Here is a 21,701-nt window from a genome sequence, read left to right as displayed (position 1 = left end):
GGCCATTAAGGCACAATCTGAAGCCAATCCACTTTTCTCCACTTGGCGTTTTGACCAAGCTTTAGTCAGTCCCCCTTGTTCTCCCATTATCAATCTGTTCTTTCTACACCATTATTTATTTTTTTGTTTCCCCCTGACCCCCACCATCAACCCCCAGTAAAGTGTCTGGAAAGATTTCTACATTTAAGAAATCTGCAAGTTTTGTTGGCACTCTCAGTGGATTAAGGGAAAGAGAAGATTGCCCATGGAGGTCAGTCCGCATGAGCTTAAGTAGCAATCTCAACTACAGAAGGACAAAAGGCTGAGTAAACCTCCATTTGCCAATGGGCAGCAACTTCATGCAGTCACTGAGGAGGAGACACTGCACCGAATGTCTACTTGTAGCCTGCTGTAAAACAAGGGAGCGCTGAGAGACACAGGTAAGTGAATAGGCACCTGCCTATTATACCAATTCAGCCTTATATACCAATTAGATTTAGTTTCCCTTTTATTAATCCTCTGCAGTTAGACCTGTGCTTCCTACAGTTGCCTCTACAGATTTCTAAAGGTGAGACACAGGCCAAGCAGAATATTCCAGCTTTTTCTAGAGCATTCTAGCTGCAGAAATAAAAGTTACTGTATTGGTATATTTTATTTCTGATGTTGCCTGTGCTGAATGTATAAATGCAAGCTGTGCTGTTGAGAAACTCAGTCTCAATGTATTTGCAGTATAATAACTAATGACACACTTAAGTCAAAGTTGCAGGCAAGGATGGGAAAATAACTGGTTCAAAAAATTAATGACAGTACAAATGAAAATTCTTTTTGTTTTTACTGCTCTTCTCACCAAGGTGCTTCCTTATGCTAAGGTTCAGTCCTAATGGCCTTAACAAGGATTGTTCATGCACAAACATAGATAATGAGTGACCAGGCAGGGGGCATCAAGGCTGAGTCTGATGTTGATGCAGTTTCATAAGGGGTTGCTGAACAGCAGTCAGTACCAGGAGCCCTAGTTAATTCTACTCCTGCTTATGCTCCATTGTCACCCTTGTCTGGGAATTTAAGAAAAATATCTAGGCTGATGCTCCAGTGCAGTACTGAGGATGTTCTGCACTGGTAGAAGTGCCTTTTTTCTGGTGAGATAATAAACCTTTCAGTAGATTTAACGGGAGCTACATTTGGACTCTGCTCTGAGGGAAAAAGAAATCACCCTGGGTTCCTGCTTCTTACTCCTTATCCAATAGCTCCTGCTGGAGTGTGTGCATACAATCATATATTTGAATGTAAAAAGGACTGGATCATACTATGATATTGCCATAAACAATGAACTAGCATTTATATAGCACCTCCACAAGCTCAGGATATCCCACACCCTACTAAGACACACAGTTGCTGTCATAATGTAGACAAATGCACAAGTTAATTTGCACACTTGATTCCATGAACATCATTAAAGGAAATGACCGTGTAATGTTTTATTTTAGCAGTGTTGGTTGAGGGATGAATGTTGGCCAGACATTCTGTTGAACAACTAGTTGAATAGCCTGCTAACAGTCCAGGCTCACATAGCTGACATCACTTAGCTGAAGGGACAGAGGACAACTGGCAGCCATGAGATTGTACCCACTAAAAGGAGCAACACCTTCAGTGGAGAGAGAAGGGGAATAAATCAGAATAAAGGGATGTCATATAGAGCTAAGTGATGACAGAAATCTATGCATCAATTTCTTCCACTGCCAAAAGTCCCTTAGCCAATATACGTTCCTTGTGTTCCAAGCCGGGTGATTGCTTGTGACACATAGCCATTATTTCCAACCACAAGAAGAAAAATAAAAAAACACATTAGTTCTAGAATGTGAAATGTTGCCCTGACAACAGTCTCCCAGTACTTCATTATCATTCTGAAAAACATCAGTTTCAGAATCTGAAGATACGACAATGAAAACTTCAAAGCTAGCTGCTTATCTGACAACATCAGGTTTCCCAAGCTAGCGAACAGATGTAAGTGATATGCTGGGTTAGCACACTGTCCTTATGCCTCTAGAAAATAGGTTCAAATGCAATCTAGTCTTCTTTCTCACCGTCAACTGACTACATTGACATCAGCTTGAAGCAGTGAACCCAGTTCGGAGTGGGTACAAAGCAATATGATAGTATTATAGCATGTCACATGTCGGCACCAAATTGTCAACCTTATTTAGAGCGACCACAAGACAATGTGGAACATTCACACTTCTATAGGAGAGAAGGATGTTCTTCAAAGATTCTCCAGAGCATTATTCTGCATCCAGTTGTGCTCATTCCACTCCATTTGGGAGTTTTTGATGCTGACGCTAATTAGTCAAATTGTGCCATTCTCCAAATGCCTTGATGCAGACAGAAACTCAAAGCCCAATTTCAAAATTTAAAGGTATCATATAATACATTTTCAGGTAATAATTGGAAAGGACATGAGCCATAAGGAAGACCAGGATACTAGATTGAAGAGAAGTTGATTTTGCGAGGCTGGGAATAAACCTTGGGAAAATAAACTGGACAACAATATTGCCTAAAAATATTATGGAACAACAATGGGAAACATTTAAAACGGTGCCCAACAGAACTCAGGAAAAACATATTCTGCTAAAGAATAACAGCAATCTAAACATCAGTGAGGCATCATGAATGAATAAAGACATATGGAAAAACTGAGGGTAAGGATAGAAGCATACATTTTGTGCTTGGACAGCATGACAAGGAAGAATATAAAGAGATTAGGGGAGAAATTTTTAAAAATTAAGACAAAGAGGAAGTGTGAAACTAAATTATCAAGGAACATGAAAGAAAGTAGCAAAACATTCCACAGGCACAAAAGTAAGAAAAAAAGTCTGGCTGGAAATAGGGCCATTAAGGGATGGGCAGGATTAAATAACAGGAAACGATAGTGAAATGGCAGAAATATTAGGTAATTATTTTGCTTCAGTATTAACCAGGTGGACATGACATCAGAAGATGAAATTAGAAATTATGTAACTGTATTTAAAATAAAAAGTATTAAATAAACTAATCAAGCTCAAAGAGGATAAAACCCCGAGTCTGGACAAAATTGCAAGCATGCATTTTAAAAGAACCTGGAGAATATGTAGCAGAGGCACTCTTGCACATATTAAACAATTTGTTAGAAAAGGTGTAGTGCCAAAGGATTGGCGAACAGCTAACATTATACCTATATTTAAGAATGGAGATGGAACATGTCCAAGGAACTATAGGCTGGTCAGTTTAACATCAGCAGTAGGAAAAATAATGTAATTCTTACTAAAGGGGAACAGAAAAAAATATAGAAACCAAAAATATGATATTTAATATCAACATGGATTTCAAAAGGGAAAGTCTTGCCTGACCAACCCTACAGAATTCTTTGAAGAGTTAACAGAAAAAATAGACAAAGATAATGTAGTATATATAAATATCAAGATTTCCCGAGAGCCTTCAATAAGGTAGCACATATTGGACTAATGAATAAAGGTCATAGCATGTGAAGTCGGGAGACAAGTAGCAGAACGGATAGCTATCTGGCTGCAAGACAGAAAGCAGAGAGTAAGAGGAAAGGGTAGCTAAAGGTGAGAAGTGGGATCCCACAAGATTCAGTGTTGTGGCTGGTGTTGCTCAAAATTTATATTAATGATTTGGACTTTGAAATCAAAAACAAATTTTCTAAATTTGCAGATGACGCCAAATTGGGAAAGATAGTCAACACTGGAGAGGACAAAATAATTAAACAAAGACATTAATAAACTTGCAGAACTTGCATACAATTGGCAAAAGAATTACAACATAGATAAATATGAGGTATTAAAGAAATAAGGAGGTCACGTATTACTTGGAAAATAAAAATCTAAGCACGGTATGGAGCAAATGGGTCTGGGAGTACAAATAACAAAACGTTATGAAGCAGGTCAATAGGCTGTAGCAAAACAACACAAGAGTTATTGTTTTTTTTACAGAAAGTTAGAATTGAGAAATAGAGAAGATATGCTAAATTTGTATTGAACTTTGGTAAGACCACATCTGGCGTACTGTGTACAGTTCAGGACACCATATTACAAAATGGATATAGAAGCAATGGAGAGGCAGAGAAGATTTTCCAGGATAATAAAAGAATTGTGAGGTTATAGCTATCAGGAAAGAATGAATAGGCCAGGGTCCTTTCTCATGAAAAGAGGCTGAGGGATCATTTAATAGAGGTCTTTACAAGGTATTGTGATCACCAGTTAAGTTCAAATGAAGATAGTTCTTTGGCTCCTCCTTCCAGAATACCTACCCTACCATATACCTGTTAGTGCATCCAGCTGTCTTTTCAATGGGTCCAGCAACCTGGCCACAACCACCAGTTCAAGTTATTGTTGTCCTGCACTCTCTGAGCGAAGAAATACTTCCCAACATCCGTCTTAAACTTTCATGTGCTGTAAATTCTACATAATTCTTTGTAACTGAATAACATACTGGGTCCAAATGACAAAGCAACTGATATTATAACCAATGGACAGGATTCTGTCAGGCAGACAGGGGACTGGTTGGAGAACCAGGGAGAACCCCCAACAGTTCTGAGGGAGAGGCCCGATAGAATCAAGTGCTCTTCAGTCACTTAAGTGGCCACCTTCAGGCTTTCTCCATGTTGAGGTCCCTAGCAGCAGAACTCCCACCCGCTGAGAGCTGCCAGCCAATCAGAGGCCAGCAGTTCAGCAGTTCCTCATGCCACCAATGTTGCGTTGGTATACTGATATAAAGGCACCAATCACCCATAAGAAATTGCGTAAACACATTGTGGGTTCATTTAGTTAGAATAGGCAGGTGAGAACATTTATATGTAGGTAGAAAGCTTGAAAGCTTGCAGTAGAGTTGTGTGTGTGCATGTGTGTGTGTGTGTATGCTCTGCTCAAAGGCAAAAGTGAAACTAAGACTGGATCACATGACACATTTCCCTTCTATTGATGTCATGTTGCCATCTCTTAAAGGTATATTACACATCCCCCTTTCTTTTTAAAGATATTTCTCCCTTCCAAAGAAGTATAACTATTTACAATATACATTCATGCTCAGTTACCATCACATAATATGAAACTATGAGTCTGTACAGTATAGAGATAATCTGCTGATATGCCCAGATCACGTAATGGTAACCTTGTATAGAGGTTTCTTTAATCGCTCACAGTAATCTGTGGGATTGTTATTTTTGGATGTTGTTCCTGGTTGCATTTGGTCGAGAAGCAAAAGGACTGGACGGTGGTTGAGGAGCTGGAATGGATCTGATTTGTCCTTGGTTGCGCCTCACCATTGCGCCTTTGTATGTAATGACTTTATAAGACCTTGGTTCCGAACAAATTCTTGTCACCTCTGCGGGTTGCTACGTACCTTCTGTGGGATCCTGGATGCAAACTTGTCCCAACTGTAAACTTGGCAGTTCTGTACCCGCATTTTTATCGTGCATGTTGGTCATCTTCTCTTGCAGTTTTAAAAGTTGCTCTCTAGTTTCTGAGGGAGTAGAATGGGTAAGAGTAGGTGCATTGGTACGCACTGGTCTGCCAAACATGAGCTCTGCCAGTGTTGGAATAGTTGTACTTAAAGGTGTTGCGCTTAGACGTAACACTGCAGTGTATAGATCTTGATTGGTCTGTCTACATTTGAGAATTAGGGATTTCACTGTGTGAATCATTCATTCAGCTAGGCTGTTAGATATAGGATAAGAAGGAGAAGAAGTAGTGTGATTTATATTCCACTTCTCACGCATATCCTTAAATGGCTTATCAATAAATTGCAAATAGTTATCCAAAATGATCTCTCTAGGGGTAACAAACAATCTGAAAATAGCACTTAAGAATCTGCATGACTGTTGTGCTTGATGTATTATGTGACTGTTGAATAATGGGGTACTTGGTAAAGTAGTCAACAATGACCATGAAGTCGGTGCCATGGACACAAAAGATGTCTGATGCGATTTAGAAGCAAGGATGGGTAGGAAACTCATGTGGAATCAGTTCTGCTTTGTGTTGCCTTGGCATATGCTCTTGACATGCCTCACAATTCTTGATGATGACTTCAATGTCATTGTTCATACCCGGCCAACAGGCTGTCTCTCTTGCAACTCTCCTCATCCGATCCATGCCCATGTGTGAGTAATGAAGTTGTTGAAAAATATCAGGTCTCGGAGAATCCGGTATGATGACCTGCCTGCCTTAAAAAATGACTCCCCAGGCGATGCCTCACTCATCCCAGTAAGACCAAAATGGTCTCATGTGTCCATGAGCATGCTGAATTGAATCAGTCCATCCTTCAATGATGGTTTTCCACAATTTCTGTAGAATAGAATCTTTCATCTTTTCTTCTTGTAGCTGCAGGTATTTATATTGTGCAAAATGTACCAGATCAGTTGACGGACTTGCACTCTCCTGCAAGCGTAATGTTGCTTCTCCCTTGAAACTGCCAATTTTGTTGAAACATTTTGGACACTTAGACGTTAGATCATGAACTGAGGCAATTAGAGTAGTTCTGAAGTTGATCTGCTATGTGAGGTCTGACTGATTTCAAGGATTGCCACTAGTACAAGGTTACGGTATGCCAATAGACCTGTAATCACTGGGCCTTTAGTCTCCATAATATAGAACATCTGTGGCACCCAGGAGGATTGATTGTACTTGCACTCCAGGACGATGGATCCTGTGCATGGAATTAATGAACCATTGGTCACTTAAAGTAGGTTTTGGCATGGCCTTCCATGCCTGTGGATACATGTCTTTTAGAATTTGTGGGGCTAGTATGTTGGCACTTTCCCCTGTGCCAATCTTGACCAATAATGAATAGTTACCAACTTTCTTAAGACAAATAATTAAAATCTTGGTAAACACTTCGAATGTTATGACAGCGTCTACTTTTTCCTCAAGATTGTCAGTTTGAAACTTCTGTTCACTGCTCATTGTCTTGTTGTGCACATCATCATCATTTTCTGGTTTGTCAGACACCTCATGGATATGTTTTTGACGGGATACCAATGGTCATTCTTAGTACTAAAAGGCAACCGTTTCATACGGTCTGTTTGGATCAGTGCACGGCTCTTTGTAGCTGCATCAGCCTTTGCTCTAGTGCATTGCCATTGCCAATGGGCCTTTCTGCCACATGCTTTGCAGAATTGCTGGAAAGCTGAGCATTTCTTTGGTGCATGCACCTTCCACATGTCTCTCTAGGTTTGGGTGTTCTTGTAAATGTGTCAACAATTGGGGTTGAACTTAGGACCTGTAAGCTTCCTTGAGTAGTTCTTTGATGCTATACATCCTGGGCTTGTCTGGCAGATCTTTCTGGATCGCTTTCTTGGGAGTGGATGCGGTCACCAACTCAACAATTCTGTTTGCTAGCTCTGCGTCTGAAAAATCACAGCACATAGCACTTTCTCTGTGTCTGCTGACAAAGTGGTCTATGGATTCTGTAGGCTGTTGTTGAAATGACACAAACTTGAGTCGGTGAATACGGAAATTTAACTTGATTCTGAATCATTCTTCAATGTAGTCCATATCTTTTGGGGATCATTTAGCTTTTCAGTTGTTAATCCTGTTGTGTTCAGCCTGTGTAGACCTTCATTCCCAATTACTAAGTGAATTTTTATAGCTTGCTTGTCTGGTTCAGACACAGCTGAGTCAAAAAACCATAGCTCTGCATGCTGTTTAAATTTTTGAATTCAATTAATAGGTCAGCTGCAACCCAATTCAAACAGGGGAATTTTGTGGACATTTTGACAATTCCCACTTTCACCTTCTTTCACCTATAGTACCTGGGATGAGTGTCGTTATAGTTGCTTTCGCGCAGTTTTACCAAGTTCCGCCCATCATAATCACAACCTTCTCTGGTCCAAGTATTATGACTTTTTCTTCATTTTGTTGGACTCTCCCTCACTTGCTATCAATCCAGCCCACACCCTGGTCACTCGTCTTTCCTGACTGAGCTAACCCTGTGGTGATTCTCTTGATGCACTTTCGCACTCACTGAACTGACAGGCTATGCACTGCAATCTCACCACGAGGGATCCATCTGCTTACCAGCTCTTTTTTTAAGCACTATCTCGGCACTGTATCTTCAAAGCTTTTCTGTGCAGTCACCACGCAGCGATTTCAACAGTCTAATATTCTGTGACTCCGTTGCGTGGTTTGACCAGAAGATCGAGGGTTGTCTCATGCCATGTAGCACAACCTAAGGCTGTTCGCCATGTCATACCTGTACATAATCTTGCTGCCAGGATGTTTGACCACTGCTGAGTCCCATGTCATGTTGTTATACTAACATAAAGGCACCAATCACTCATAAGGGATTGGGTAAACATGTTGTGGACTCGTTTATTTAGAATAGCACATGGGCCTGAACTTTGCACTCGTCGGGTGCCCGTGATCAGTGACTCATTAATGACTCCAATTGACAGCCTGCTCCAGTAGCCTGGAATCCCACATCAGCCCCTTCTGCCCTCCAACTTAATCGGGGTAGGTTTTGCCGCCACTGGGAGGCTGACACAGGGCCTCTCCTGCAATTTAGTAGGCCAAGCCACCGTGTTTCCCAATGCAATGGGCGACATTACATCCAGGCCACTGTTTATTTTTGTTGTTGCCCCACTGTTTAAGGACCCTGTAGTATTAAAAATTATTGTTCATCAAATGCAGAAGGAGCAATCAAATGGATTGACTGTGTGAATGGAAATTGGTTCTCTTGGAGTTAAAGGGTGGGATCTGGTGACTGGGTTTATGAAAGCCTTTCCATTGGGACTTACGCGCATGGCACATTTTGAGAGCAGCATTGTCATTTGTCTGGTTCTGGGCAGTCTGGGTTTTGAGTCTCAGAGACGCTTCAGCGCAAACCTGTGTTTTATAAACAAAATTATTCTCCCTTCCTAGTTATTTTCTGTGTCTTATTATCTACATGAATTAATCCATGAAATGATAAAGGTTTTGAATGAATCTACGTCAGCAGCAAAGTTAGTTGGTGGAAGGCAAGGCACGTTCCCACCACTGATTCTACCTGTGGATTGGTATATATCCTGCCCCTCTCCCTAGCCCTGTTTGACAGAGGAAGAGAGGCCATGGCTGGAGAGAAAAGGACATGTGAGGCAGCTTGTGTTCAAATCTCTCCATCACATCACCTCTCCCTATCTATGTAACTTCCTCCAGCCCCATAAGCCTCCAAGCTTTCTGCACTCCTCCAATTCTGACTTCCTATGTGTCTCTGATTTTAATCCCGTCATCACTGGCAGTCATCCTGTTAGCTGTCTAGGCCCTAATCTCTGCAACTCCCTCACTGGAACATGAGAAATAGAGGCAAGAGTAGACCATAGCCCCTCAAGTCATTCAGTGATATTCTGCTCCAACTCTACTTTCCTACTCGCTCCCCATATCTCTTGATTCCCTGAAAGATCAAAAATCTATTTATCCCTGCAATGAAGAGGCTTCACAGCTCTTTGGAGTAGGCAATTTCAAACATTCACAACCCTCTGAGTAAAGAACCTTCTCCTCATCTTGGTCCTTAATGATCGAGCGCTTATCCTGAGGGTATGCCACTGTGTTCTAGATTCCCCAGCTAGAGGAGACAATCTTTCAGTGTATACCCTGTCAAGTCTGTTCCGAATCTTGAGTGTTTTAATACAATCACATCTCATTCTTCTAAACTCCAGACAGCATAAGCCCAATTTACTCAGCATCTCCTTAAATCTGCCCATCTCACTTCCTTTAAGATGCTCCTTGAACCCCTTTGACCAAGCTTTTGGTCATTTGTGCTTCTATCTCCTTATGTGGCTTGGTATCAAATTTTATTTGGTAACACTGCTGTGAAGTGCCTTGGGATGTTTTACTATAATAAAGGAGCTAGATAAATACATGTTGTTATGATTTTTAGAGTGACTGTGTGATGGGGTATAGGTTTAAACATGTAGGTGTAAAGTGGATAGCCACTGTTGCTTTCTGTACCTAGACTGTTTTAGTATTCCCACGGAAATGTGTCTCGAGCCAATGACATATCACAACTCCAAAGCAATTCTAATAGCTAAAAACATTACACTGGAACACTTCCCAATTTTATTTCTTTCCTCTTGCTAGCTTGGTGCCCTCTATCAATTCTGTCCTCCTGGATCAGATATCTGGACACTCTAGCCTGTGTATTTATGAGCAGACATTGTCCAACTACATTCTTTAATCAGCTCATCAGGAGGCAGTATATCCAGCCAGCCATTGTGCCTCTCCCCCATTCCTCAATTTGACTTAGCCGAGTCTGGCAAACTTGCCTCTAAGGCTTTCCTGAATTTGTTCTGAATGTCAGTCAAGGGTCTGGGATTCAAAATCAGTTCTCCCAGCGGCTTATTAAAGCACTGTAGCTGATTGACAACTGAAAATAATACATCAAGATTTTTTGAAACAGAATCACAGTCTTAACTTAAAAATTACGGACTTTTATAATTTCATCTATTCAGACATTCCCCCAGGACTAGTTTCTTCCTGAAAGTTGCTAACAGCATGTAATATTCTAGGACTGTCAGGTATGACACCTGTCAAGGGCTGAATAACACAGTAGGTAAAAGTCAAAAGGACTGGTCTTAGAGAATGTTCCAAATGTTATTTTTAAGGAAGAACCTTCTTCCTGCACAATTCTTCAATAAGACAACAGTAAGAGGTAATTTTCTCTCTGTTGAGGGAAGTAAGATGACAGAATAGCTTTTTGTTCCAGAATGCAGTTCAATTATGTAATTCTCCTATTAAAAAGCTAAAAATAGAGATAGTGTTGGCAAAATAGGATTCGGGCTTCTTAATGGTTCTTAATTCAATCGTTTGACAGCCCACACTTCTGTCATAGCGTCGTCTTATTTCTGTATTCTATATATTGATGATTGCCTATAAATATCCCATTATAGCATTCCTTCATCTTTCTGCAATTTACTGAGATGTTTTATTTCATTTTCATTAATATTGTATACCAGATTCTGGATGATTTTACAGCTTTTTTTTTGAAGCCTGTGTGCTTTTCTACACCCCGTCCTGCTCACATACTTTTTCGCTTTCCTTCCTCTTTGTTGCATCTTTTCTCGGCTTGTTTAATTTATGGAGACTGTTCCTTTTCTGGAACTGTCTACGTGAAGAATGACCGTGAGCTTTAATCTCCTTTCATGCTGGTGACTGTTTCCCATCTTTTCTGTCCTTTATTGGATTGACAAGTCCTCTTCGCTAATACTTGCTTCTTTTTGTGTCTCTGACTCTGGGAACTTTTAAAAAATTCTCATTCTGTTCTAATGTTTCTGCTGTCCATGTTTCTGCAACATTGCCAACACTTACCCTCTCTGTATCCTTCTAGCTCTTTCTGAATTTTCCCTGCCTCTCTGCCTTTTCATGCTTCTTCCTCCTTTTCTCCATCACCTCTTCCACCCCTCTCTTTTTCACCCCTTCCCACCCAAAATCTTCCCCGCACCCCCCCCCACCCCACTCCATCACACTCCACACTTTTGACCTCCAAGCCATTCCTTCTATAGATTCACTCGTGAGCTATGTTGAGCCATGTGATCAGTACTTAGGCAATAGGTCAGTCGCCACTGGGGTTGAGTGTCAACAGACTCCCTACAGACTGGAGTGGGGGAGGGGAGGAGACGGAAATGAAATCACATGTAGCAGAACTGGATGCTACAAATACAATTAGACAAATTGTGTAGCAACAATCTTTAAAAGTAACAAACCAATGTCTCCTCAACATAACCTTTCTTTCCATGAATGCAAGTCACCAAATGCCATTCGTACGGGATTGTTCCCACAGTTTTTAGTGTAAATGGCCAGTCATTTCGAACTGCAGTACCCCAACGTGAGGCAATGATAAATAAATACATAAAAACAATATAACCAAACAGTCTGCAGTTTAAAAAAAAAACACAATTCAGAAACCCCTTCGACAGTCAGAACTGAAAATGCTTTAAATTCAGTTTCGAGAGGTTTGTTGTTGAATGCCTTATATTAAATTCAAATAGCATCTTACCAATTGTTCTTTATTAGACAGGCAGACAGATTCAGTCCGCCAGATTGATGCTGATACAGAGAGAGAGACAGACAGATAGATATAGACAGAAACATTCAGGTGCAGGCTCCCCCTCCACTAAACATCTCGCCCGATAGATTTGCTACAAGATGTTTGAATTCTGGTAATGGAGATGAATTATTTTGCAGCAAGCCCAATAAATTTATTAACTAAGATGATTGATCTTGGATTAATGAGGATACTTTGTAGCACTTTAATGCACAAAAGGCATAGGGCCACTAATGTCAGATTCCATAATAAATCCGAATTATTTTAAAAGTTATTTGTCAGTTTAACTTCTGCACAGTTTTTTTTTTAAAGAACGGATTGAATAGCTGCTGTTGTTACTACTTCATATGTAATGAAGGCACTTAATAAAAACAGATCAAAAAAATAAACCCCCCACTAGAGCAATTCACACTGGATACATAAATCTCATACGATAATACACGGAAATAATGAAATAAAGAAAAAAAAAGCCTTGAATCAGATAGCGGGATTGTGTCCCTGAATCCGCCTCCACCTCATATCACCAAATGCCTTGCTTGGGGCGAAACAGTTTAGCAGTTAACGGTATGTGTTTCACTGCCCGTTATTTCAGACTAAATTCAGCTCTCTGCTAACTTTTATTTCTCTCCATTCCAATCCAATCAGTAATTTAAACAGAGCAACTTATCTCAATCTTTTTGTTGCATTTAATACTGAATTTAAAACACAGGTTTTCATTTTTTTAATATAAATTAAAAGTGCGCAGGACTTGAAACGCTGAAGCTGGTGTTCGCTCACTGCTCGGCACATTGAACCACTTCCAGCATCTATTCGCTTAAAGTTACCATTGGATTATATATCAAATTAGAAGGTGATTTATTTATTTATTATTGCTCACCTGCTTCTCGGGCTCTCCTCCTCTCCCCACCACCTCTTCAGGCGAGGAGTGGTGGCGGCGGCGAAATAGACCAAATATTCCTCATTCTCCCAGGATCTGGGAGCACATTGCGGGCAGGGGTCGCTTTCCGGGAAGAGAGCCCGCTGTAAATCCAGCACCCAAACTTGGGAAGTGGCTGTACCTGTTCATCCTAATGAATCAACACGCTCCGATAAAGATCCCCCCCAAGGGTTTGACACAGAGGAAATAAAGGAGAAGGAATTCTCCAGGGAAAAGCTGCCTCTTCACAATGTAGCTGTCTCTGAGATGAGACAATTCCACTGAGTGACTTCCATGGTCCCGATGACAAGATCTGCTGGCTAGACCTGTCAATATATGACTGGGAGTTTGTCTGGGAGCTGGGTTAAAGCACAGATCTCCCTCTCCACAGTCTGAGGGTGTTACACAGGAGCCGAGTCCTGGCTCAGCGACTCTCTGAGGTTTTTATCCGTGTCCAGCGCTACCTGATCCTGCAGGAACCCATCGCATCCCGCACACCGCACACTGCGCATGTACTCACAAAGCTGTCAGTGGCCAGGCGAGGAAAGCTCCTAACGCCAAATAAACTCCCGATAAGGCTGCTGACATGGTCACACCTCACATCTACATCAGCTCATGACCACACGGCTCCTCTCCATCCAGAAAACACCGGCTAAAACTCACAGGTACTTCACTCAAACTCAATTAGACACCCCCCCCCCCCCCCCTCAGACAACCCTCACACTCATAAGCACACTCCAAACACACACACATACACACTCATACCCCCCAAACAGACACACACACTCTCAAACCCCCAAACACACACACACACACTCATACCCCCCAAACAGACACACACACTCTCAAACCCCCAAACACACACACACACACTCATACCTCCCACACACACACACACACACAAACATACCGCCAGACACACACACACACTCACACCCCCCAAACACACACACACAATCATACCCCCCACCGACCAGACACACACGCTCATAACCCCCAAACACACACACATTCATACCCCTCCAAACACACACACACACTGATACCCCACAAACACGTACACACACTCACACCCCCCAAACACATACACACACTTAGACACCCCTAACACACACACATTCATACCCCCCAAACACACACACATACTCATACCCCCAAACACACACTCTCACACCCCCTCAAATAAACACACACTCTCACACCCTCCAAACACACTCTCACACCCCACTAACACACCCACATACCCATACCCCCTTAACACGCTCACACACCCTCTCACCCCCCAAACACACACACTCACTCATACGCCCCCAAACACATACACACACTCATACCCCCTAAACACACACACACACACACTCATACCTCACCAAACACACACACACACTCATACCCCCCAAACACACACACTCTCACATCACCCAAACACACACACTCATACCCCCCAAACACAAACACACACACACACACACACTCATATCCCCCAAACACACACACTCACACCCCCAAACACCCAAACATACACTCATACACCCCAAACAGACACACACACTCTCACACCCCCCAAACACACACACACACTCTCACACCCCCCAAAGACACACACACACATACCCCCCCAAACACGCACACACATTCTCACACCCCTCAAACACACACACATACACACTCATACCTCCCAAACACACACACACAAACATTCCGCCAAACACACACACACGCGCTCATAACCCCCAAACACACACACATTCATACCACTCCAAACACATACACACACTCACACCCCCCAAACACATACACACACTCATACACCCCTAACACACACACATTCATATCCCCCAAACACACACACATACTCATACCCCCAAACACACAAACACACACTCTCACACCCCTTCAAACACACACACACACTCTCACACCTCCCCAAACACACACACTCATACATCCCAAACACACACACCCCCACTCATACCCCCCAAACACACACACACACATTCATACCCCCCAAACAGACACACACACTAACAACCCCCCAAACACACACACTCAGACCCCCTAAACACACACACACTAATACCTCACCGAAAGCACACACACACACACACACACTCATGCCCCCCCAAACGCACATACTTACATACCACCCCAAACACACTCACACCTCCAAAGCACACACACACACACTCATACCCCCCGAATACGCACACACTCATACCCCCCAGACACACACACATTCATACGCCCCCCCCCCCCCCCCCCACAAACACACACAATCATACCCCCAACACACAGGCACACTCATACATCCCAAACACACACACATTCATACTCCCCCAAACACACACACACAGATACCCCACGAACACACACACACACACTCATAACCCTCTGAACACACACACACACACTCATACACCCCAAACACACACACATTCATACTCCCCCAAACTCACACACACACTCATACCCCCAAACACATACACACACTCAAACCCCCCAAACACATACACACACATACACCGCTAACACACAGTCATACCCCCAAAAGTATACACACACCCACTCATACCCCCCAAACACACACACACACACATTCATATCCCCCAAACAGACACACACTCATACCCCCTAAACACACGCACACACACACACTAGTAACTCATCGAACACACCCAAACACACACACTCATACCCCCCAAACACACACACACACACTCATATCCCCCAAACACACACACACTCACACCCCCAAACACCCAAACATACATTCATACACCCCAAACAGACACACACACTCTCATACCCCCCAAAGACACACACAGACATACCCCCCAAATGTGCACACACAATCTCACACCCCTCAAACACACATACACACACAAACATACTGCCAAACACACACACACACTCTCACACCCCCCAAACACACACACACACTCATACCCCCCCGAACAGGCACACACGCTCATAACCCCCAAACACACACATATTCATACCCCTCCAAACACATACACACACTCATACACCCCTAACACACACACACACATTCATATCCCCCAAACACACACACATACTCATACCGCCAAACACACAAACACACCTCTCACACCCCCTCAAACACACACACACACTCTCACACCTCCCCAAACACACACACACACTCATACATCTCAAACACACACACATTCATACTCCCCCAAACATACAAACACACTCACACCCCCCAAACACATACACACACTCATACACCCCTAACACATACACATTCATACCCCCCAAACACACACACACTCACTCATACCCCCAAACACACAAACACACACTCTCACACCCACTTAAAAACACACACACACTCATACATCCCAAACACACACACACACACACTCATACCCCCAAAAACACACACACACCCACTCATACCCCCCAAACACACACACACACATTCATACCCCCCAAACAGACACACACTAACAACCCCCCAAACACACACACTGATACCCCCAAAAAACACACACTCAGACCCCCTAAACACACACACACTAATACCTCACCAAAAACGCACACCCCCACCCCCACACACTCATGCCCCCCCAAACGCACATACATACATACCACCCCAAACACACTCACACCCCCAAAGCACACACACACACACACACTCATACCCCCCCGAATACGCACACATTCATACCCCCCCCCACAAACACACACACTCATACCCCCAAACACACAGGCACACTCATACATCCCAAGACACACACACACACACTCATACCCCCCACCGGCAAACACACTCACACCCTCATACCCCCCAAACACACACACACATTCATAGTCCCCAAATACACATACAGTCATACCCTCAAACACACACACACACACACTCTCATACCTCCACGAACACACACGCACTCACACACTCTCATACCTCCGCGAACACACACGCACTCACACAGACACACACTCGTACCCCCCAGACACACACACACTCACACCCCCCAGACACACACACGCACTCTCACACCCCCCCAAAAACACCGACACACTCATACCCCCCAAACATACACACAATAACACACACACTCATACCCCTCAAACACACACACTCACACTCACACCCCCCAAACACACACACACACTCTCACACCCCTCAAACACACACACACACATACACACTCATACCTCACCAAACACTCACACACACTCATACCCCCCGAATACGCACACACTCATACCCCCCAGACACACACACATTCATACGCCCCCCCCCCCCCCCCCACAAACACACACAATCATACCCCCAACACACAGGCACACTCATACATCCCAAACACACACACATTCATACTCCCCCAAACACACACACACAGATACCCCACGAACACACACACACACACTCATAACCCTCTGAACACACACACACACACTCATACACCCCAAACACACACACATTCATACTCCCCCAAACTCACACACACACTCATACCCCCAAACACATACACACACTCAAACCCCCCAAACACATACACACACATACACCGCTAACACACAGTCATACCCCCAAAAGTATACACACACCCACTCATACCCCCCAAACACACACACACACACATTCATATCCCCCAAACAGACACACACTCATACCCCCTAAACACACGCACACACACACACTAGTAACTCATCGAACACACCCAAACACACACACTCATACCCCCCAAACACACACACACACACTCATATCCCCCAACACACACACACTCACACCCCCAAACACCCAAACATACATTCATACACCCCAAACAGACACACACACTCTCACACCCCCCAAACACACACACACACTCTCATACCCCCCAAAGACACACACAGACATACCCCCCAAATGTGCACACACAATCTCACACCCCTCAAACACACATACACACACAAACATACTGCCAAACACACACACACACTCTCACACCCCCCAAACACACACACACACTCATACCCCCCCGAACAGGCACACACGCTCATAACCCCCAAACACACACATATTCATACCCCTCCAAACACATACACACACTCATACACCCCCTAACACACACACACACATTCATATCCCCCAAACACACACACATACTCATACCGCCAAACACACAAACACACCTCTCACACCCCCTCAACACACACACACACTCTCACACCTCCCCAAACACACACCACACTCATACATCTCAAACACACACACATTCATACTCCCCCAAACATACAAACACACTCACACCCCCCAAACACATACACACACTCATACACCCCTAACACATACACATTCATACCCCCCAAACACACACACACTCACTCATACCCCCAAACACACAAACACACACTCTCACACCCACTTAAAAACACACACACACTCATACATCCCAAACACACACACACACACTCATACCCCCAAAAACACACACACACCCACTCATACCCCCCAAACACACACACACACATTCATACCCCCCAAACAGACACACACTAACAACCCCCCAAACACACACACTGATACCCCCAAAAAACACACACTCAGACCCCCTAAACACACACACACTAATACCTCACCAAAAACGCACACCCCCACCCCCACACACTCATGCCCCCCAAACGCACATACATACATACCACCCCAAACACACTCACACCCCCAAAGCACACCACACACACACACTCAATACCCCCCCGAATACGCACACATTCATACCCCCCCCACAAACACACACACCCATACCCCCCAAACACACAGACACACTCATACGTCCCAAAACACACACACACACTCATACCCCACACCCCTCAGCAAACACACACACACACACACTCATACCCCACAAACACACAAACATACACTCATACCCCCGGAAACACACACACACACAATCATGCCCCCCAAACACACACCACTCATACAGCCCCAAACACACACACTGATAATCCCCAAACAAACACACAAACCTATACACCCCCAACACACACACACAATCACACCCCCAAACACACACACTCATACCCCCCAAACACAAATACACACACACTCATCACCCCACCAAACACATGCACATACACACACACACACTCATACCCCCCAAACACACACACACTCATACCCCCAAACACACATACACACAAACTCATAACCCAAACACACACACACTCATACTCCCCCCCAAACACATATATACACTCACACCCCCTAAGCACACTCTTACTCATACACCCCTGGCAAACACACACACACACATACCCCAAAACACACACACACTCTGATACCTCTGCGAACACACACACGCACACACACACACACACACACACACACACACTCGTACCCCCCAAACACACACACTCAAACCCCCCAAACACACAATCTCACACCCCCCCAAACACACACTCACATCTCCCCAGATACGCACACACTCTCATACCTCCCAAACACAGACACACACTCATACACACCGCGCCACCCCCCCCCCCCACACACACACTGATACCCCCAAACACACTCTCACATTCATACCTCCAAAGCACACACACACACACTCATACCCCCCACCCCAACAAACACACACACCCATACCCCCCAAACACACAGGACACACTTCATACATCCCAAAACACACACACACACTCATACCCCACACCCCCCAGCAAACACACACACACACACACTCATACCCCCCAAACACACAAACATACACTCATACCCCCGGAAATACACACACACACACAATCATGCCCCCCAAACACACACACACTCATACAGCCCAAACACACACACTGATAATCCCCAAACAAACACACAAACCTATACACCCCAAAACACACACACACAATCACACCCCCAACACAAAACACTCATACACCCCAAACACACACACACTCATACCCCCCAAACACACACACACACACTCATACCCCCCCCCCAAACACATACATACACTCACACCCCCTAAGCACACTCTTACTCATACACCCCTGGCATACACATACACACACATACCCCAAAACACACACACACTCTGATACCTCCGCGAACACACACACACACACACACACACACACACACACACACACTCGTACCACCCAAACACAACACTCAAACCCTCCAAACAAACACACAATAACACACACACTCATACCCCTCAAACACACACACACACACTCACACCCCCAAACACATACACACACTCATTCATACCCCCTAACCCTAACCCTAACCCTAAACCCAAACACTTACACACACACACTCATACACCCCAAAAAAACACACACACTCTCAAACCCCCCAAACACACACACACACACACACACTCTCACATGCCCCAAACACACACACACTCATACCCCCCAAACACACACACACACTCATACCCTCCAAATACACAAATACACAATCTCACACCCCCCCAAACACACACTCACATCTCCCCAGACACACACACACTCTCATACCTCCCAAACACACACACACACACTCATACCACCCCCCCAAAAAACACACACACCCATACCCCCCAAACACACAGACACACTCATACATCCCCAAAACACACACACACACTCATACACCCGCCCCCCCCCAGCAAACACACACACACACTCATGCCCCCCAAACACACACACACATACTCATACATCCCAAACCACACACACATTCATACTCCCCCAAACACACACAGACACTCATACCCCCAAATACATTCACACACTCACACCCCCCAAACACATACACACACTCATACCCACTCACAACCCCCAAACACACACATTCATGCAACCCCCCCTCAAACACACAGACACAAATTCATACCCCCAACACACAAACACATTCATATCACTCAAATACACACACACACTCATACCCCCCAAAACACACACACACCCACTCATGCCCCCAAACACACACACAAACACATTCATACCCCCCAAACAGACACACATACACTAACAACCACCCAAACACACACACTGATACCCCCCAAAAACACACACACTCATGCCCCCCAAACGCACATACATACATACCCCCCAAACACCTCTCACATTCATACCTCCAAAGCACACACACACACACTCATACCCCCCGAATACACACACACTCATATCCCCCAGACACACACACACTCATACCACCCCCCCCCCGCCCCAACAAACACACATACCCATACCCCCCAAACACAGAGACACACTCATACATCCCAAAACACACACCACACTCATACCCCAAAACACACACACACTCTGATACCTCCGCGAACACACACACGCACACACGCACACACACACACACACACACTCGTACCCCCCAAACACACACACTCAAACCCCCCAAACAAACACACAATAACACACACACTCATACCCCTCAAACACACACACACACACACACACTCACACGCCCCAAACACATACACACACTCATTCATACCCCCTAACCCTACCCTAACCCTAACCCCAAACACTTACACACACACACTCTCAAACCCCCCCAAACACACACACACACACTCTCACATGCCCCAAACACACACACACTCATACCCCCCAAACACGCACACACACTCTCACACCCCTCAAACACACACACACTCATACCCCCAAAATACACAAACACACTACCTCCACACCCCCCCAAACACACACACACATCTCACACACACTCTCATACCTCCCAAACACAGACACACACTCATACACACCCGCCCACACACAC

At 44.3% G+C, this 21,701-nt stretch overlaps 1 long non-coding RNA gene across 2 annotated transcripts in view; it reads right to left on the bottom strand.

Moving 5' to 3' along the window:
• Positions 1-13,457, bottom strand: part of LOC144691222 (uncharacterized) — a 67,191-nt gene extending 53,734 nt beyond the window's left edge. Inside the window, exons 1-2 of one of the 2 annotated variants that reach the window (XR_013579063.1) lie at positions 12,920-13,457; positions 5,371-5,490 (exon numbers count right to left, since the gene is read on the bottom strand). This is a non-coding gene — a long non-coding RNA (uncharacterized LOC144691222). The remainder of the gene's footprint in view (positions 1-5,370; positions 5,491-12,919) is intronic. The other variant, XR_013579064.1, reaches the window with a different exon arrangement.
• Between the last annotated feature and the right edge of the window lie 8,244 nt (positions 13,458-21,701).

The sequence above is a fragment of the Cetorhinus maximus genome, chromosome 15 (assembly GCF_964194155.1).
Source record: "Cetorhinus maximus chromosome 15, sCetMax3.hap1.1, whole genome shotgun sequence".
Taxonomy (NCBI): domain Eukaryota; kingdom Metazoa; phylum Chordata; class Chondrichthyes; order Lamniformes; family Cetorhinidae; genus Cetorhinus; species Cetorhinus maximus.
The sequence above is the reverse complement of the archived record's forward strand: the minus strand, read 5'-3'. Positions and strand labels throughout refer to the sequence as shown.